This window comes from Nomascus leucogenys, chromosome 12 (assembly GCF_006542625.1).
Source record: "Nomascus leucogenys isolate Asia chromosome 12, Asia_NLE_v1, whole genome shotgun sequence".
NCBI classification, from domain to species: Eukaryota; Metazoa; Chordata; class Mammalia; order Primates; family Hylobatidae; genus Nomascus; species Nomascus leucogenys.
The window spans coordinates 86,551,442-86,572,849 of record NC_044392.1 but is presented as its reverse complement, the minus strand read 5'-3'; positions in this window follow the sequence as shown (position 1 = coordinate 86,572,849).

Genomic DNA, 21,408 nt, shown 5'->3' with positions numbered 1-21,408 from the left:
ATCCCCTTATACTGCATCTGCTTTGTCCCCTTTCCCCTTACAGCTCACATGTCCTTTCTTTACACACGTGTCATCTGCTTCTCAAGCTCCACAGTATTTCTTTTCTCCAGAAATTCTAGACAGTATTATTTTCCCATTAGAGCAGAACACCAGGACACTGAGAACAGTTTAATATTCCAAGATTCTATAAACAGTCTGAGTGATTGCTCAGATTTAAACGACCTCACACATAATTTTAGCAAATGGAGATGCATTAAATGGCTCCAACAGGTGTATGATTAAAAAAAGAATGTCAAATTTTTGTGGAAATTAATACTGGATTATAGGTTCTACTATTACTGCTTAGCAGCAAATGGTTCAAGTAGTATAATAATATAGCAGACTTATGGAGCCAATTAATCCATTAGAGGAAAATTCCATTTATTTAAAAAAATAAAGTGAGTTTTAGCTTAAAGAGGAACTGCAGACAACAATTCTAAGTGGAATTCATCTTTGCAAGTTATATACTGTTTTGTAGATAATTTGAAATCCAGTTATGGAAGGCAAAGTAGGGTATTGAGAAAACATAATTGCCATTTTTAATAAAATATGATTTTTGAGGTACACTAAAACTTTATAGCAATGACACTAATTATTTTGGCATCTTATTGGCAGTCACAATTGAACAAAATGTGGAAGTGTGTAAGTACAAAACAAGTTCCTGGCTTCATTTCCTCATCCTTACATACTTCAGGGTTTTATTTATGGCTAAATTGAAGCTGGATGTCAAATCTGGGCCCCTCAGAACAAAATCTTAATAATTAACTGGCAAAACTGAACATGATCGCTTCTGACACACCTACACTGGTAATTATTGCTTTGAGGCCATTTACTAATGAAATTAATGTATTCATTGCCCTAACAAATTAGCATAACTCATACATAATGCCCCACATTTCAAGACCTCGCTAGAAAAACAACACTTAATACAGCAGAATGAAATGGCAAGGGCATTACATGGAGACAGTGTTCACTGAATTACTACATGCTAAAAACCACAATAGCTAAGTGTTCGTTACAATGCAAAATGTAAACACAATGTGGGTATTAAAGCCATTAATAGTGTAGTCAAGAGTGTACAATTGATGATTATCTTTGCACTTCAAATAAGCAGATATTATAATAGCAGTAACCATGGAATCTAATTAAATGTCTACTTTTAGAGCTACAAAGTATGAAAAGAATGCTCCCAAGACAGCCTCTTCTTCCCTACCACATTGATAAAGAATATTGTGCAGCTGTTGTCACTTTTCTACATTTCTTATTAAATGAACTCAATGGCACACTCATTAAATACTGGCCCTTACCCTAGTAGCAAGAGGGTTAAAAAAAGGAGAGTAAACAGTTTTAGTTTCTACATGTTATCTTTAAAGGCGAAAAACGTGAAACTATCCTTATCTGAGCTTAATGATTTAATCACCTCCTTAATGCATAAGGAGGTGATTTTGCTTTTATTCTCTATGTACTTTTCACTTTAAACGACCAAGAATAACTCTAAGTCAAGTGAGACAGTAAGAAGATAAAGCAAAAAACGAAGACTCTAAACTACATTATATTTTCTTTGGCAAACTGTAACCTAAAGACATCTTCCCAAGCATACGTGTATAGTAAAAGGTGGTGGTGGATGTTTTTAACATCCTTGCCCTACACCTACTTTAAGAGAATTATGCCCTAAAATAACCACATGCTCAATTGTGATGGTGCTTGACACCAGTGTGCCATGCACACACACAGAAGAGTCAGCAATTGGCCGGGCACAGTAGCTCATGCCTGCAATCCCAGCACTTTGGGAGGCCGAGGTAGGCAGATCATGAAGTCAGGAGATCGAGACCATCCTGGCTAACACGGGGAAACCCAGTCTTTACTAAAAATACAAAAAATTAGGTAGGTGTGGTGGTGGGCACCTGTAGTCCCAGCTACTCGGGAGGCTGAGGCAGGAGAATGGTGTGAACCCAGGAGGCGGAGCTTGCAGTGAGCAGAGATGGAGCCACTGCACTCCAGCCTGGGTGACAGAGCAAGAGTGCATCTCAAAAAAAAAAAAAAAAAAAAAAAAAGTCAGCAGTTACTGGAGAGTTGAAGTATGGATTTGACTTATGCTTGATAAAACACGTATTATGAAAAAAATTGCGTTTACAGCATCCCCCAATTCACAAATGTTGGCCTCTATTTAGTACCTACAAAGATGTATTGCATCAAAATTCAAGGCATAATGACTGAGACAATTCATAGGACTGATTAAAATTGTAAACTTAAATTTTTATGGATAGAAGTGAGCTTGGCCATCATCTAATCCAGCTCTGTCACTTTGTCAGTTGGGAAGTAAACATTTTTTTTTTTTTTTTTTTTTTTGAGCATTTGAGCAACTTGTCTAAGGTATCATAGTAGGTTTAGTCAGTTAAAGTCTCTGGCTTTTCTGACCTTAGTTCCAGAGCTCCTTTCATTACATTGCAGTGAGAGTGAATGGATGAGCACTCAGAAAAGAAACTGTAGGTGTCCCCTTGCTTTGTTAATGGGAAAAATAACTGACAAGTATATCTTAAAACCAAGGACTTTTGCAGTTTCATTAAAGCCTCCTAGAAATATGTTTTAAATAAGGTTAAGCCTGAAATGCTATAAACCCTGAAATGTATGCAAGCACTTCAGCCATAAGGAATCCATGCCTTTGAAATCCAGACTCCAACCCCGACTTCTGTGTCTCCCCATATCATTCTAAGGAGGCTTAAGTAACTTCCTTCATCAAATACACACAGGGAGTTGATGTGACAGCAAAAGAGTTGGAAAAAGGGAAAATCCTGTTTAGTTATTAACTGTGTCTATCACAACGGAAAAGATGAATTGCAATTAAATTGACTAAATCACACACACACATACTCACATGTATGCAGTATACATCTATATTTATATTTACATGTGTGTGTTTGTGCAAGCAGAGACCACGCCTGAAGCTTGCTCACAAACAGATTCTTGTGAAAATCAATTCAAACAGAAATAGAATGAAGACTACGTGGTGAGAGTATTACATTTCTGTTAGACACACTACATAATTGCCATTTAGTCTACGGACTGGTTTCTATTTAATTTATACACAAGAGGTCTTGTGCTTTTATAATTGTCACAAGTCTCTTTGATTATGGCTATGATTTACTATTGTGTGTCTATTCCTATTCCTTTCACCCTTGACCCCTCCGTCCCTCCCTCCCTGCCTGCCTGCCTCCCTCCCTTCCTTCCTTCCTTCCTCTCTTCCCTCCTCTCTTCCTTCCTCCCTCCCTTGCTTCCTTCTTTCCTCTCCTTTCTTTGAAGTTATTTTCAGAACCCTGTATATCACACTAAATATCCTATAAAAGTGGCCAGTCTGGAGACCGGTGATGGTAAAAACTTTTAGCTCATTACCCTGCACCAGTGACTTCTTTACTGCCTTATTTGTGGCACACCTAGCTGAGATGGAGATGGTGAGAAGTTTGGAGATGGGCCATGTCTAACTCTGTGTTCTTTCGATTCTCTTCTGAGGCTAAAAGGGAAAAACATTAATAAGGCAACATAACATATACCAACAAGCACATTTAGGTATGCATTGAGGCCCATGAGTGGTAAAGGCAGCTTTGATGAGGGACTTTGCTGCATTTACAGGAGACAAGTGAGGAAGGCCTTGTGACAGATATGAAAACCCAAGTGTAACAAATGTGCTTTTTATGTATAGAATATGGACTTGCACCAAATGAAATGTTGGCTAAAGTTCAGTTCTAAGAATATTTTGATGCTCTAAGAATATTTTAGGTTCAGTCAATTTAGAAAACATGTAGATTTGATACTAGTTTTAACTTAGAGCCTATACTACTATTAATAAAAAAAAACAACAGTAGTAATAGCTACCAGAGCATTGAGCAGTACGTGCTAGACAACATGTGCTAAGACTTTTACAGACATTAGCTCATATAATCCTCAACTAAATACTATGAGGCAGGTTTTATTATTAGTATTATCCTTGTTTTAACTCTCTGAGGATAAGATAATTTTAATATTAATATTAATAATAAAGATAATTATGATGCTAAGAATAAGAATAGTTCATATTTATGGATCATTTGCATCCTATGTGATAAGTCCTGTTCTACATGTTTACATTTACATTTATGTAATCTTTACAACACAATAAACTAGGATTATTATCCCCCCGTTTAACAGAAGAAGAAACTAAAGAACAGGGAAAGTAAGTGATTAGCTAAAGGACACACATCTGGTAAGTGGTGAAGTCAAGTGAACCCTGTTAGCCTGACTCTGTAGTTCCTGCTTCTAACTGTAATACTCACTACCTCAAATTACTTGCTTAGACAAACACAACAAAGCTAAGATTTGGAGGTGAGTCTGTCGGACTACTATATTCTGTTTGTTTAAACACCAAGCTCTGTTCTGCCTCAGGCCTTTGCTCTTGTTTTTTTCTCTACCCCATGCTCTGTTCCCCTGCCTGTCTCTGAGGCTGACTCCTTATCTTGCAGTCCCAGACTGATCTGGCCCTTTCTCAGAGAGGTCTTCTTGGAATGCCTAAGTATGTCGCTCAGATATTCATCATCACACCAACTTTGTGACATTTATTACTATATACGTGTGTTACTATGTCTTTACTCATTTATTGACATTTTATTGTCTGATTCCCCAGTGCTAAGCTCCATGAAGGCAAGAACTGTGACCATTTTCTTCACCAATGTACAACAGGGCATCTCTTAATGCTCTGCAGAGAGTGGAGGCTCAAAAGTGCTTGCTGAGGGAAAGAATAAGTGAATAAACCTAACCTCTGCTTTACAACTACAGCTAGAATTGGTTCACTATGTGAACCAGCTGGGTGATGATGAGTATTTTAGATCACGGCAGTGTTTTAAGAAAAACAGATACGGTTTGCCTCAGGGTTAAGCAGGTTTCACTCTAGCATTGTGTTTTTATTTAAGTTCTGTTATCAAAAGCGTTATGAGAAGAAAGATGCTAAAGGATATAACTTCACACCCTACTCTTACAGGTATTTTTGTTGACTTTTTTTGTTCCAAAATGGCTGCTTTTTCTGACCATTTGGAGTTTTAAAAGTTGCATTTTGATTGGAACTTGCATTTTTCTATAAGCTAATAGCATGGTGCTGCTTGGGCTAGAATTGCAGGGTTGACCATTAGAAGGAGGAACTATCTCTTAGAAATTCACTAAAGAAGAATTTGAACAATTTGTCATCTTGTCCTTAATTTCTATGACAATAAGATATTCTATCACTTACAAATTGTGTTCTAGTTCTCTCTTTAGAGTTCATGTGTCTGTACCACATTGAGAGAAAGTAACTTCAGCTTCCATGTGGGTCTGGGTAGGTGTGAAGATGATACCAAAAGAAAATTTGTTTAATGTGGTCGTTGCTCCTTCTAATTTGGGGCAGTGGCAGATAGAGGGAAGAAGAGGAAGATGAGACTCCTGAGGCTGAAAGTCCATCCTTAAATCACACCAGAACTAAGAGTTTTTGGATTGCATAGAGGGCACAGGAAAGAAGAAGCTAAGTAGGCTATAGGGGTAGGTTAAAAAAGGTACTTCGGCTATTTAAACAAAAAAAAAAAAAAGAGAGAGAGAGGAAGAAAGAAAGAAATTAGACAGTGATCTAGATATCTTGGCATAGGAATTAAAGACTGGGGAGCACTTTTCCCTCAGGAATGGCCCTCCCAACCCTCACTACTGCTTATTAAGCACTTACTACGTGCCATCCACTAAAAAATATTAGGCATAGCTTAACTCACTAAATCCTCAAGTCAAGTAGTTCTCATTACCTGCATTTTACGGATTAGTAAATTGAGGCATAAGGAGTTAAGTAACTTGCCCAGGGCACTCAACAATTAAACGCCAGATCTAGGATTCAAAATCCAGTCTGACTACAACTCAAATCCTTGCCTCCCAGGATCCTACACTCTTGCTTGGAAATTATTTCCCCACAAAATTTTAGCCAGGGTTCTTAGTTAAGAAATGTCCCCATTTTGAAAGCTAGGTAGAGGCTGGCAGAGGAAGAAGCCATTTCCCTTCAATCAAACATGGCTACCTGCAACCCGGTTGGATTTTGACAGAGAGAGGTAGAGAGAATGTGAGTTGTATGACTGTTTGTTTAAAAATGGTATATGAGGCCAGGCGCAGGGGCTCACGCCTGTAATCCCAGCACTTTGGAAGGCTGAGGTGGGCAGATTACGAGGTCAGGAGATGGAGACCATCCTGGCTAACACAGTGAAACCCTGTCTCTACTAAAAATACAAAAAAATTGCCAGGCGTGGTGGCGGGTGCCTGTAGTCCCAGCTACTCGGGAGGCTGAGGCAGGAGAATGGTATGAACCCGGGAGGCGGAGCTTGCAGTGAGCCAAGATTGCGCCACTGCACTCCAGCCTGGGCAACAGAGCCAGACTCCATCTCGAAAAAAAAAAAGAAGGAAAAAGAAAAAAAAAGTATATGAAAGTGTGCTGATAGGGGAAAAAAAGATTTGAAAAATAAATAAAATGTTATCTGTTTATTTATTTATGTATATTTTTGAGACGCAGTGTCGTTCTGTCTCCCAGGCTGCAGTGCAGTAGCACCATCTTGGCTCACTGGAACCTCTGCCTCCCAGGTTCAAGCAATTATCCTGCCTCAGCCTCCTGGGTAACTGGGATTACAGCCATGTGCCACCACATCCAGCTAGTTTTTGTATTTTTAGTAGAGATGAGGTTTTGCCATGTTGGCCAGGCTGTTCTCGAACTTCTGACCTCAGGTGATCTGCCCACCTCGGCATCCCAAAGTGTTGGGATTACAGGCATGAGCCACTATGTCCAGCCGAGAAATAGAATTGTATCTGTTTCATAAAATAGCACAAAAATTGAGGGGGGCGGGAAACATGTCATTGTCCAAACCCACAACACATACAACATCAAGAGTGAACCCTAACGTAAACTATAGACTTTGAGTGATTATGATGTGCCACTGTGAGTTCATCAGCTGTAACAAGTGTACCACTTTAGTGGGGGATGTTGATAATGGGGGAAGCTATGCATTTGTTGGGGGAAGGGGTATATGCGAAATCTCTATACCTTTTTCTCATTTTGCTGTAAACCTAAAAGTGTTCTGAAAAAAAAAAAGTCTTTAAAAACAAAACACAGTACTCCAAATGATCCAAAAATTAAGAAGACCAGGTAAGGAGGGAGGCTAGTGAAGTTCTATAAGGCACAAGTCATTGTTGTGGCCATTTAAATCTGTGGTTCAAGTAATTATCCCGGAATATAATGTCAAAGAGTAACAGCCTAATGTAACAAAATTATCCTATAAGGTGGGTAGCAATCCTGTCCACTAGGCCTATGCTTATAAAGGGGTATGTGCGGGGTCTTACATCCATTGGGGCACACACATAGATGTGTGCACAGATCCACTGAGCTGTAATATTTGATATTTTAGAGTCAGGTGATCACAATTCCAAAATATTGTGGCCAAAACTGTTGTCTAGGATACAGAATTTTTTAACACAAGTCTCTGGAATGATCTCTGAGAATTCCCTGCTGGCATCTATTTTCTATGGCCTTAAATTCTATATGTGTCTGTTTGCATGGTGAGGAAGGTTAACTAGGTGGCTCGTGATTAAGGATCAACCTTAGCTTATCGCCACTCTGCCTAATGGGTAGGCAGGATGGACTGGGGAAATTTTCTAAGCCTCACCTGAGGTTGAGGAAGAGACTCCAGTGCCCTGAATTGGGTGTTTGTGGTTGCCTAGATTCAGTGAATGTTCGTAGACCTCTCAGTCTCACATTCTTACTCACAGCAGTGAGTAAACATCTGGTTCTCCCAGGGACTCCATGGTTTTGTCAGGCCAGAGCCTGAAGGAATGCCACATTGTGAGGGTCAAGTGCTGAGAACCTAGGGACTGGAAAAAGAACCAGATTGGTGAAACTTATGAGAAACATTATTAAGAGGCAATCAATCTTCTTCTGGTGACATTCTGGCAGGAGTACAGGGCTGCGGAGTATGATCACCGGAGGGGTTAGCGCTGGGACAGCCAATGTGGGCAGTCTGCCTCCCCTTGCAACTGAAGGGTGAGCTGTCGGGAGAAGGAACTTTGGGTGACCTCAAGGAGCGACGCATGCGGCCTGCCCTAGGACACCCGTGAGAACGTTCTCTGTTATGTTTATAAACTTTACAAAGTTATGCTCACAGTTATATAACCCCTATGTGGTGCCATAGTTAATGAAGTGCTGGAAGTTAGAAAAATAATGATGATGTTGTTTTGCCCGTGCTAGGCTTTACCATATACAGGTTAAAGTCAGTGCTAATTTGCTGATGTGACACAGGATGCGATCTCTCTGGCACTAGTCACAGGTCAAGTCAATCTTCTAGTTCAGGAAACTTGTAGAAATCAAATTAATATACAACTACATTAAATTCATTTCAAAGAAGGAATGCTAATGAGTGACAGATTTGTGGCCTCATCCAAAAGCAGAGCAAGATCATCTCATAAAAATAGCGATAATAATAATAATTTGTTGACTCCATAGTTTATCCTTGTTTTTATTTTTTATGCATCAATCTGTGATACCAAATACCATTTTGAAAAATGCCACCACTCCATCTCTCCCTCCCCTGGCTGCTACATAACTTCCCTGTTTAGAAAGGATGCACCAGCCTCTTGGATAGCTTTCGAATTCTTAACTTTTTAATAAAATAATAAGTAAAAATCTATAGAACAAAACGTGAGTGCTTTTCCTCTTTACATCCATCTCCTACCATACCACCACACACGCACACAATACCTAAGTATTGCCTTGCAGATGGTAGGCACTCAATAAATGTTGGTTGAGTAAATGCAACAAATCAGCACAACCATTTGTGGATAAAAGATCACTCTTTAATCTGAAGTAGAACCTGGAGGTGCAAGTCAATATTTAATTAAAGGACTAATAGTTGTGTTAAGCCTAGTGAATTGTTATATCTACAAATGTCATAATGTTTCTCTCTTAAGAGAGATCACCGAGGGACTTTGAGGTCCAAAGAAGTACGCAGGTCAGTAAAGTATTTGGAGAACTATAAAAATCTTAGTGTCAGTTGGATGAATAAAACATTATATAAAGTAATAAATGCCTGTAGCCATTTCCTTACATTAAAATATTCCATTTTATAAACACATTGGGAGGAAAACAATATAATGTGATATTCAAATATAGTAAAGATAACAATATGCTCTTTTTTTAGTTTTCTCAGAGGACAAAGTATTTACTAAAATCATTTTAGGGATTAGTTTAAATATTGAAATTACAACATTTAAAATGTTTACAGTATTTATTAACATTTTTAAGAGGCAGTATTTAAGAATTTTGATTTTTTTCATCAGGCTTTTATGTAGATACTTCAACTGTAGGCAAATTCCTCAAAACAGAAAAAGTGAAATAAACTTTTTTTTAAAAAAAAAAATGAGACATACAAGACTGGTTACAAGATGAATAAAACTCATAAAAAGGAAATAAAACAACCAAATATCAAATTGAACAAGATAAGAATTATGATGTTATTTCACCTTTTATCATCTCAGATATGAAAATTTTAAAATCCTCCAATTTTCCTTTGAAAGAAAAATAAGCATATAAAATGTCAACAAGGCTTCTCTTAAATTTTTAACAGACTCATAAAAAAGTAAACTGCAAAAAAACTTGAGAAACATTTTGCATATGATTACCATAAAGTTGTTTCACTTCCGGAAAACTCAGAATAGTACTGCACATGTTCTGTACAGCATAGCATAGGAGACAGTGCCAAGGAAGAGAACTACACATTTCAGAGTTCTATCAAAAATAATGTTTTATATCATTATAATTGAGTATCTCCTTAGATTTTCAAGCCATAAGTTTTGTGGAACCTACCACTACACCCTGAAAGAGAATTGTGGCGTTTTCCCTAACATTTCATGTCCAATTTCCTCCAATGGTATGTGTCTTGCTAACTTCTCTGGTGTTCTGGGACAGTGGATGGCCCATTAGTTTTCCATATGTGGGTGGAGCAGTGCTCACACCAGAATAAACAGCATGACTTTATCCTGGTAGAAACGCAGAGTTGATTAATTGGGAGGGAACAGAATCCAGGTTCAAATCAAATGCAGGAGGCTAGAGGCTTATCCATCTTTTTCTATCAACCTGCAATAGCCTGCTATTTTATTTAGCCCACTCCTCAAAACCTCTTCGAGAAAATCTATTTCTACTTTTCTGAGTAAAATGGTGCGTGAACAGAGGCAAGATGCAAGTCTAAAAGCAAAACCAGATAAAAGCCTTTTTACCCCAGGAAACACTAAACCAATACACTTTCCTCCCTTCAGTTCCACAAAATATCCTCATTGCTCAGATTTAAACATGTCTTTCTTACAAATATTTTGGCTGTTTTCTGCGACTTACATGTGAATGACTCAAATGGCAACCATGTATTCTGTAAATCTCATGTAATTCTCCACAGCTTTAATAAATGTTAAATATGATTAATTCACCAACTGGGAAATTCTTCTGTTTAGGAATAATTATTACATTTATTTCATCTGTGAGCAATTATTTTACTTCTGAAAGTCCAACACAGGGTTATTTTCTTGTGCAGGAAACCAGGATTTTGCCTTAGAAAGATGACTCCTGTTTGCCTGCCACCCATTCAGGCTGTGCTGATAGCCTGTTATTCACCATAAATGACTTCAGACACATCACAGTCTCTTAGAGGATGAGGAGGGCTCTATTACGAGTGCTGCATGGAGCTAGCGAGAATAATTAAACGATTTACTCTCAGCTGTGGAAAACACGCAATTAGAAGAAGATAAGAAAATGTGAAGAAACAGTATCTTTTAGTGAAAATTAAAGGTAAAGGAAAATGTCAAAGAATATTCTTCACCAAAACGATCAAGAGACAGAAGTGGCTGTATATAACTATCACTGGCCCTGCTCTCTGGCTAATAATGACCTCCTGTATTCAGTGTATAAACAATGTTCACAGATACAGTACATTAGCTATACTGTACCTCCAGCCAATTACTTACTCAGAATACAGTGTCTTTCACATGTGAACTTGTGGGTCATAAATCATTTGTTTCCCTTTAATTGAGCTCATCTTTGAACAAATCATGGCAAGAAGAATAGCTGTGTTTCTCACCTCGGAAGTATCACTCTCTATCTTGTTCTCTCATCCTGATCAGAACCCTATTAAAATAATTTGGTTTTAGTTGGAAAGCAACTTTAAAAATTATGTAGACCAGAAAAACATTAGTATTCCTCCTGCTTTCCCCCGTGCAAGCAGAAGATGAAAATGACAGTTAAAATGTGAATGAAAAGTGTATCCTGTACTATTTTAAAATCTGGTTCACATTTGATAATTGGCATCATCTTTTCATTTATATTTGTCATTTTATGAAAACAGTCTTTAGGAGTCTTCTAGTCAACAAAGCAATCCTTGAAAAGGCCCTGGACAATGTGTTCACAGTGGCACTCAGGCTTAGGATCCTCTTTGAACCTTCAGAAATATTCAAGGTTCAAGGTGTTGCACCATCATCCTGAAAATAAGAGGCAAATTAGTGTATTCTAGGAACAAGATCTCCAAAAATAAAGACAAGGTGTACTTGAAGGAGGAATGTGCGGGAACTGACGTTTCCTTCTAACTCTACAATCTTGTAATGAGTTGGACCTTACCGCAAATAGAAAAAGAGAGCTACCACCTGAGATGTAGATAGACAAAGGGCACCTCAAGAGTGAGCTACATACAGAAGACTTAAATGAATGCAGTTCAGCTGCAAACATCTGCAATAGTTGGAGGGAATGATTTCTTTTCTTGGGGGAAATATGCTTTTTTTAAATCTCAATGCAGAAGTGTGAATCATCACACAATTTTTTTGAAGTGCATATAGAACCTAACATTTTTTTCATAAATTAAACATGTTAAAGAGATAAACTTTAATATTGCAAATCACTGTATATCTTGAAAGGCACCCATTTTTCTTGTGGACATCTTGAAGTCACAACTGCTTTTACAGTTTTTTGTTTGATACTCTTTGAGAAATGAAATTTACTTTATGAAAAGTATTTTTGTATGAATATTACTAATTATGTAATTAAATAGCCTCTGTGTTTAAATAGCATAATTAAAAATTTTGAACAAAATAACTATATTTTGCCTTCTCAACATCTGCACATACATACATGCGTATATGCATACATAAACACATTGTATAACACATTAAACAAATAAATTATTCTAGAATATTGTAATTATTTTAGGGCCATTTAATGAACCCCAACAGAAAAAGATCTCTCCCTCTTTTATATATTATAAAGATCTTTACAATATTAATTGTCTGAGTTCTCATGACTTTGAGCCCACAGTCTGCCATTAGTGTTATTCGTGTAGATGACTGTTTGCCACAGAAAACCGTAAGCTCTCAGAAGTCCTCTTTATTAAGATCTCCACAGTTTTTAGACCTCAACCACAGAACAGCAATTAATAATGTGGGATAAATGAATAAATTAATGTAGATAACTTTTTTCTTCCAAGAGCTATCAGATTAATCTCAGAATTTCCTTAATGGCATTTAGTTTCTGTATATCAAACTGAAGTTTTAAAAATGAATAGTAGATAAAAAACTGTAGCCAAAATGGAGAAGTCTGGTATAACTAAAAGCACCATTCCAAATGTGAGGCAATTTTAAGCTATATCAAAACTGACTGCTAATTTATATTTTAGTTATGTTTCTATCAAAAAATGGAACCTGGGCCGGGCGCAGTGGCTCACGCCTGTAATCCCAGCACTTTGGGAGGCTGAGGTGGGTGGATCACGAGGTCAGGAGATTGAGCCCATCCTGGCTAACACGGTGAAACCCCGTCTCTACTAAAAATACAAAAAGATTAGTCGGGCATGGTGGCGGGCACCTGTAGTCCCAGCTACTCAGGAGGCTGAGGCAGGAGAATGGCATGAACCCGAGAGGCGGAGCTTGCAGTGAGCAGAGATAGCGCCACTGGACTCCAGCCTGGGCGATAGAGCGAGACTCTGTCTCAAAAAAATAAAATAAAATAAAAAGGAACCTGAAGGCTAGGCTTGGTGGCTCATGCCTGTAATCCTAGTACTTTGGGAGGCTGAGACAATAGGATCTCTCAAGGCCAGGAATTCAAAACCAGCCTGGGCAACATGGCAAGTTGTTTTCTCTACGAAAAATATGGAAATTAGCCAGGTGTGGTGTTATGTGTCTATGGTACCAGCAACTCAGAAGGCTGAGGTGGGAGGATCGCTTGAGCCCCAGAGGTCAATGCTGCAGTGAGCTGTGATCGCCACTGTACTCCAGTCTGGCCGACAAAGCGAGACCTTCTCTCAAAAAAAAAAAAAAAAAAAAATGAACCTGAATGTTCCCAAGGGAGAGAATTGTTAAATGAACTAAGATGTGCTCATATAATTAAATATATCATACCAATCAAAAACTTTCTTCTGAGGAATTTTTAATGACTTGGGGAAAAGTTTATGTTATATCTTGTGGGGGAAAAAAGCAGAATGTGAAATTGAATATATAGCTCTATTGCAATTTTGTAATAGAGAAGGAGGAGAAAAAGAAGGAGAAGGGGGAAAACACATATAATTGCAATCTCTATGTAGGAACATTTGGGGGTGAGCTTTATTCTTTATATATTTCTGCAGTTCCTAAAGTGTCTATAATAAGCATATAATAGTTTTATAATTGAAGAGTTACAAAACTATGAGGAAGAGGGCAGATCTGAATGAAAAAGAAAGCAAAAGAAGAAAAATCTACTTTTCAATAGGGGAACTCCAAAGGAACCAAGACAGTAAATGTAGCAAATGTCAAGACCATAGCAATAAAGATGCCCCAAATGGATTGAAAAAGTGAAAAACTTTTTAGCTTTCTCTCTCCCAGTTACTACCAAACATCCTCTAGTCCAAGAGGCACATTTTAGCATTCACAGGAAAACATTCTGAAATTGAACGACCTACATTTCCTTTTCTTGTTTTCATCCAAAATTTATTAGTAAACTTTACAATAGCTTCTTGTAAGAGTTGATATTTTATAAATCTGAACTGTCAAATATAATTCTCAATTCTCTCTTTGCTCCTCTTCCTTCCTTTCTTCCTCCCTCCCCTCCCTCTCCCCTTTCCTCCCTTCTTTCCTTCCTTCCTCCCTTCTTTCTTTCCTTCCTTTGTTCTTTGCAACATGATTAAATGCCTACTGTGCACCAGTTGCCATGCATGGGTCAAGTGGTATAGTGTGAATGTGACATGTCCTATTTCTCAAAGAGCTAACAGTCCGGTGAGGAGCAGATGGTGTTAGGAAGAGAGGATGTTTTAACAAAGTGTGAGAACACTGCTATAGGGTAGATGACACAGAGAGCTGTCGAGGCATGTAGGAAGGCATCAAACCCAGAGAAGGCTTCCCAGAATGACCCTGGAGCACAGACCTGAAAGATGAATGGGAATTTGTGAGGTGAGAGGCAGCAAAGTGGAGAGTGTCCCAACAAGAGTGAAATATATATTCAGAGGCCTAGTGTGGGAGTAGACGGATGCATAGGAAGGAGGAGAGAGGGAAACAGACAGAAACAGAGGGAAAGAAAGAGACAGCAGAGAGAAAGGGAGAAAACAAAGAAAGCCAGAGAAGAGAGTGAGAGAGTTGGGAAAGGCACAAAGAGAGATGGACAGGGTGACAGAGAGAGACACAGAGAAGCAGACTGCGAGAGCAAGTCTAGGGGAACAGAAAGCAGTTCAGCCTAACCTGGGTACAGATTTTAAGCTGAAGAACGTCAAGGGCTGGGGCTGGCAAGGGAAGCAAAGACCAGAGTATGTCAATGGCTTTAGGCCTTGTGTGCTGTGTTAAGGATTTTGAGCTGAATCCTGATGGATTGAGGTATAGAGTGAGAGTTTTAAGTATGGCGTGGTTTGGTTTCAGAAGGATTACACTGAATCCTGTGTGGAGAATGAATTACTTTTATGTCCCTAATCATCATGCATCTTTTTCAATTTGTCCTTTTTATTCATACCCTGGGGATCCTACTTGGTCTTCCAGGCTCCCCTAATCTTCATTCTTCTAGTTAGTTAGATTTATTCACTTCTCTCAGATCTTTGCCTGTGCTTGAAATGTGACACAGCTCTATTTTGCTTGTGTCTGCCCTGGGAACAGTGTGGACTTGGCTCAGGCAGAACAGACTGCCTGTCTGTTCTACCACTTACTTACTAGGTGGCATTGGACTAATTTTTAACACTCATAAAAATCTCGGTTTTCTCATCAGAATCAGTACCAATCTCATATAGTTTTTGTGGGGATTGGTTGAAGAGCTCTACATTAAATGCTTGGCCTGCGGTGGATGCTCAGTGCTCATGACCCCTCCCTCCCATGATTAATTCATCTCCATGGCATCCAGTGAAAAGGCTGCACAAACTAATTACCAAAGGAACGGTTGCTAAGTGAATGAAGACAATGTTTAATGGACTAAAATCTTCCAAGTCAGATATTTTTCCTTTGTTACTTTTGGACACATGTTTATTTGATTTTATTGAAATTCTTCTTAATAGTGGATGCTGTGATACCCCTCACAGACCCTCCTTCAGGACTGCTGCTGTGAGTTGCCAGCACTGCCAGCAGACAGCCCTCAGCTACAGCCCTCTAATGCAAGTGGCTGGCTGCCAAGATTCACTGCACCCTGGTCATGCCCATTTCCAGTCCTTGTAGAGAAGAAAGGGTGGATCCTTCACCCAACTCTGCATACTTCCTTCCCTTCACTTCCAGAGCGCTGATCCCCTGTAAACTGTGCACTTGACCTCATCTCAGAGGGCAATCTGTGGGAAAATACATCTGATACTTCTGAAGTCGAATTTTCAAAATCCACCTTTTTCTTTATAAAGGTGCCTTTAAGACGCCTTAGAATGACATGAGTATTTGTAAGTGATTGGCTACGTTTATTAAGCCTCCTGTAATGCAGGAAACATGACTATGAATGTTTCATGGTGTGCTCTTGTGAAACAGCAATTTTTCAGTGAATCCCCCTACTTTCCAGCTCCCCAGGGACAAATAAAACTTTCCTAGTCAGTGTTGGATGTAGGCAGATTCCAAGGGAACAGTTTTTCCCTATAATTTAAAACAGTATAATTTATAATATGAAATTAAAAACAACATAAATTAGTAATTCAATCCCAGCATTCCAATTTAATGAACTAGAAGTTTTATTGCATTATTGTTTTGTTCCACTGGACCAATTTTTTGGTGTATGAATAGAAAGTTCTTCTTTATTAATAAGTAAGTATATAAAAAAATTAAAGGTGCCTCTCTGCAATTATGCTGATGTCTCCTAGGAGGGAAAATTCAATAATTTAAAATATTTTCTTAGCATATTCACAGCCACAGTAGATAAGAGGGTAAAATTTGTGCCTCTTTAGTTTAAACTCCTTTTAAGTGCAGTGTAGCAAAGCAGTTGTTCCCCAGTGGCACATGAGAAGCACTTACCGGGAAAACTGTTATTGAATTAAGCTGCATAAAGTGTAAATAAAGGACATTTTTGACATCCAAAGAGTGACCAATGGTCAGGGATGTGTAACACCTTCATAAGATTCCAGTTGAATACATGGTTTCTTGTCTTCCTAAAACAAAAGTGGCATGTGGGATTTTAGTTCTAGTTCATTTATTGCTATTTCATGATACTTTATCCACTATAATTTGGAACATACAACAAATGCAAAAATCTTATTACAGATATTTAAAACCTGCGTCAATCTAGAAATTTCTCTAAATGCTCTCATCTCTAGACATCATGGTCCTTTAAGAGATCTTATTTGCCCCTAAAGAATGTAGGTCCATGCTTGGAATGCCACTGCCATGTGCAAGATTAGCATTTTCTCACTGATTTCCTCAGGCTGCTTCTACTTGAACAGCCACACCTCTTGTAGTCTATGGCCTTCCTGTTTGCTCACATCAGCTCTTGTTTACGCTCTGGCTTTTCCCCATTCTGACTCCTTCAGCAAATCCTCTGTATCTTCAGCCTACTTTCAGATGGGCAGTAAGGTCTGTGAGGGCAAGGATCCTGTCTGTCTTGTTCCCAGCTATACCCCCCAGCACCCAGCCCAGTTTCTGATCTCGAGCAAGTGCAGCATACCTATCTACTGACTGACTGGATGAATGGGTGAATATCATACAATATCATAGCCAGATATGGGTGAATATCTGGCTTCCACTTTGTTTCCCCTGTCTCTCAGCACTGTATATATGCAGATGAATAAATTTACAACAGATTCTTTTTAATCTTTTAATCCCTGGACCTTTCCACATCTACTACCCCTTTAAACAGCTTTGTCATGATGAAGAATGAATATTTTATTGTTTGATGAACTTTATGGACTTTCAATATTCAAATATAATAAAAATGTTTAAGAAAAAAATGAGAGGCTGGGCGCGGTGGCTCACACCTGTAATCCCAGCACTTTGGGAGGCTGAGGCAGGCGGATCACGAGGTCAGGAGATCGAGACCATCCTGGCTAACACAGTGAAACCCCGTCTCTACTAAAAAAATACAAAAAATTAGCCAGGTGTGGTGGCGGGCGCCTGCAGTCCCAGCTACGCGGGAGGCTGAGGCAGGAGAATGGTGTGAACCCAGGAGGCAGAGCTTGCAGTGAGAGGAGATCGCGCCACTGCACTCCAGCCTGGGTGACAGAGCGAGACTCCGCCTCAATAAAAAAAAAAAGAAAAGAAAAAAATAAGAAAGAACTTCCAGGTTTAGTAGTGTGAAAAACTAGATATCCTTAACAATTATCCCAACATGAAAATTATATATAAAAATGTGTTAAATTTTAAAAACATTTAACTGAGTAGTCAAGAAGGTAGAAAAATTTTTCAAGGACCAAAAATTAGTGAAAGCAGGAATTTAGAGTAGAAAGTTTTCTGAAGCCCCAAAACAAACAAAACCAAGAGAAGTGAGACGCAATTGCTACTCCTTGGGGATCTAAAGTTCAGTTTTGGTGAATTCGAGGGATAAAGATAGTACGCAAATCTTAGAGACCTAACTTGAAGATTCTGACAGGAGCACATCACATGAAGCCAAGACCACATGGGTCTTCATCCACAGGGGATAGGTGAGTTAGGAGAAAGCTTGTCTTACAGGGGAATAGAGAAATTTACATTTAAGGGGAAAGAAAAGTTCTCTCCTGTTAATTCATAGACCGGCCCTCACTCAAATTTGTAGCCCTTACCTATTTACACTTTCATTTTGGCCAAAACTAATTCAAACCTATAAATTATTTAAAATATATCCTGATTTGAAAGTTTTAAGCTGAAAGTAATAAATATCCTGTATAGATTAAAGCTCCTTGAAAGTAGGTCTCAAAGCATTTCCCCAGATGAAGTTCTATCAAACATAGAATTGGACAAAATAGTACAAAATAAAATAGATTAATTATTCTGAGTATACTGGTAACTACAAAACATTGAAATGAATTAAACACTTCATTTAAAAGATAAACAGTGGGGGAAAAAGATGAATATTGGATGATAGAATATTTTTTAAAAATCCACGTATATGTTATTTATAAGAAAAATATCTAAAATATATGACTAAGAAATGCTTAAAATTAAAAGAAACAACATAGAAAACCCAATAAAAAGGTTAGTATATGGTAATGATAAAATAATTCAAAATATATATTAATATTAAAACTATTACTGGAAATTTAAAAAATCATTATATAATTTAAAAGATTTAATGTACCTTAAAAATATAAAGTTCTGGATGTGTTAATTTCTATTAATACAGCCTAACATGTGTGTATGTGTGTGTGTGTATATATATATATATAATATAATATATATATAATATATATATATATATTAGAACAAGAAGACCCTGATAAATCGGCTTTCATTGGGGGTTATTCTAACACAATTCTTTCAGCAATTGCTAGATCAAGTAGACAAAAAAGAATAAGAATATAGATTTGAAAGCCATACTTAGCAAACTTTATCTAAAAGACTTCTATAAAACATGGTATCTAATTATTGAATATGAAAATCAACCACCCACTAGACCATAAAGCAAGTTTCAAAAAAATTCAACTATTTATAGATGAATAATGAGTCAAGGAAACCATTATAATAGAGATTATAAAATACTTAGTACAGAATAATAATTAAATTACTAAATGTAATAGATGTTTAAAACTTGAGGAATGCAGCTAATGTGGTCTTTAGAGGAAAAATTATAGCCTTAAATGTTAACACTAGAAAAATAGGAAAGTTCAAAAGTAATGAGCTTTATCTAAATTATAGAGTTAGAAAAAATGTACAAGATAAACCTTAAGAAAATAAAATGAAGGAAATAAGAAGGATAAAAGCAAAAATTAATGAAATAGAAAACAAATACAGAGAAGAGAAAAATCAGTAAAACCTAAGGTTGGTTGTTCAAAAGATGACAAAATTCATAAAACTCAGACTGGACTAACTAGATACTAGTAAAACTTTTCAATATGAGGAAGTAAAGGAGGTCATTACAACAACAGCTATAGAAATTTAGAAGAATAATATCAACCACTTTCTGGCAATAAATTTGAAAACATTGTTGAAAGGAATAAATTCCTAGAAAAAGCACAACCAAACAAGCTAAGAGAAAAAAAATAAAGCGGGAACATACTAACTGTTAAAAAATATTAAAGCAGAGGTTAAAAATTCCCCATCAAGAGAATACAAAGATCAGGTCATTTTACAGAATTGTTATACTGAATATTCAAGGAACACATAATTTTTATACATTAAATATGTCAGAGAACAGAAGAGGAAAGAACATGCCTCAAGTCACATTATGTGATTAGTGTATACTGAAAACCAGCACTAGATGACGACTGGATGAGATGGGCAAATCACAAGTCAGTCTTATATGTAAAAATCAATGCAAAATCTCAAACAAAACAAAATAAAACAAACAAATGGAATCCTGCCATGTATAAAAAGGAAACTAGATCAAATCCAATGTAGGCTTATCACAAAAACTCAAGTGTGGTTTGCAATTAGAAATTTTATTAACACAAACTTTATCATGTTTAGCAGATTAAAAAGGAAAAGCCATAAAATCTTCTCAATAGATGCAGAAGCATTTGATAAGATTCAACTTTTACTCATGAAAAGAATATCTACAAAAATCCTATAACAATTATGATACTTAAAGGTAAATTTTAAAAGCATTTTCTTTAAATTCAGGAAACTGACAAGATGCCAGGTGTCAACACTTCTATTCCTCATTATAGTTAAAGCTCTCATCAAGATGCTTGCACTGTCAAGATGCTCACAGATCCAGTGCAGTAGAAAATTGGAAAAGAAGGAACATTTTTGTAATAGACTAAGGGCATAACGGTCTACAAAGAATAACAGGGTTTACTAAAATGCCGGATATAAGAAGCTGGTTATATTGCTCTATACCAGTAATAATTAAAAATTTAGAATTTAAAAAGGCTATCATGTATAATAACAATACAAAATATAACAGAGCATGAATAAATCTAACAGAAGACGTGCATAGACTTTATGGAAATGTTAGTTTTGGATTTATTCAAATATATTAATGAAGACCAAAAAGTCGTGGAGGTATACTGTACTTGAGGATAGCAAGACTTAATTTTATGAGGATATCAGTTCTCCCCAATTTAATCTATCGATTGAATGTAACGCCAAGCAAATTTCCAAGGCTTTTCTTGTTTTGTTTTGATTTGGGTTTTGTTTTTCAAATATATGGGTACTGTATAGTGACCCTGAAGTGTAAATGGCAAAATAAGAGAACTATAGTGGTCAAGATGCTCCTAAAGAAGAAATTGGAGGAATCAGCATTATTGTATATCAAAACTTCTTAGAGTCAAAGTAATAAAGATTTTGTGGTATTGGTGAGAAATAGACACATAGAGCAATGGATTCAATAGAGAGCCAAGATAGACACTGAAACATATATGACATTCGATGTATAAAAAATCTGGCAATGCAAACCAGTAGGGAAAGCATGAGCAATTCTATAAACTAGAATGAGACTAATGGTTATAGATATGCCAAAATCCAACCTCAAATATACTGTTCTCGGTGGATTAAAGACATAAATGTGGAAAGAAAAAAAACTTTTGGAATAACGTATAGGAGAACATTTTTATGACCTTAGGATAGGAAAGGTTTTCTTAAACTCTACCTTTTTTCAAAAGAGCAGACCATTAAGATAAAAGTTTATACATTTCTTTGGAGAAAGATGCTTTTTAATACCTATAAATGATAACAGAATATATCCAAAATATAAAAAGAACAAATCAATAAAAATGATAACTCAATATTAAAATGGTCAAAAGAGTAGGTTAGTATTTTATATAAGAGAAAACATTCATAGTCCTT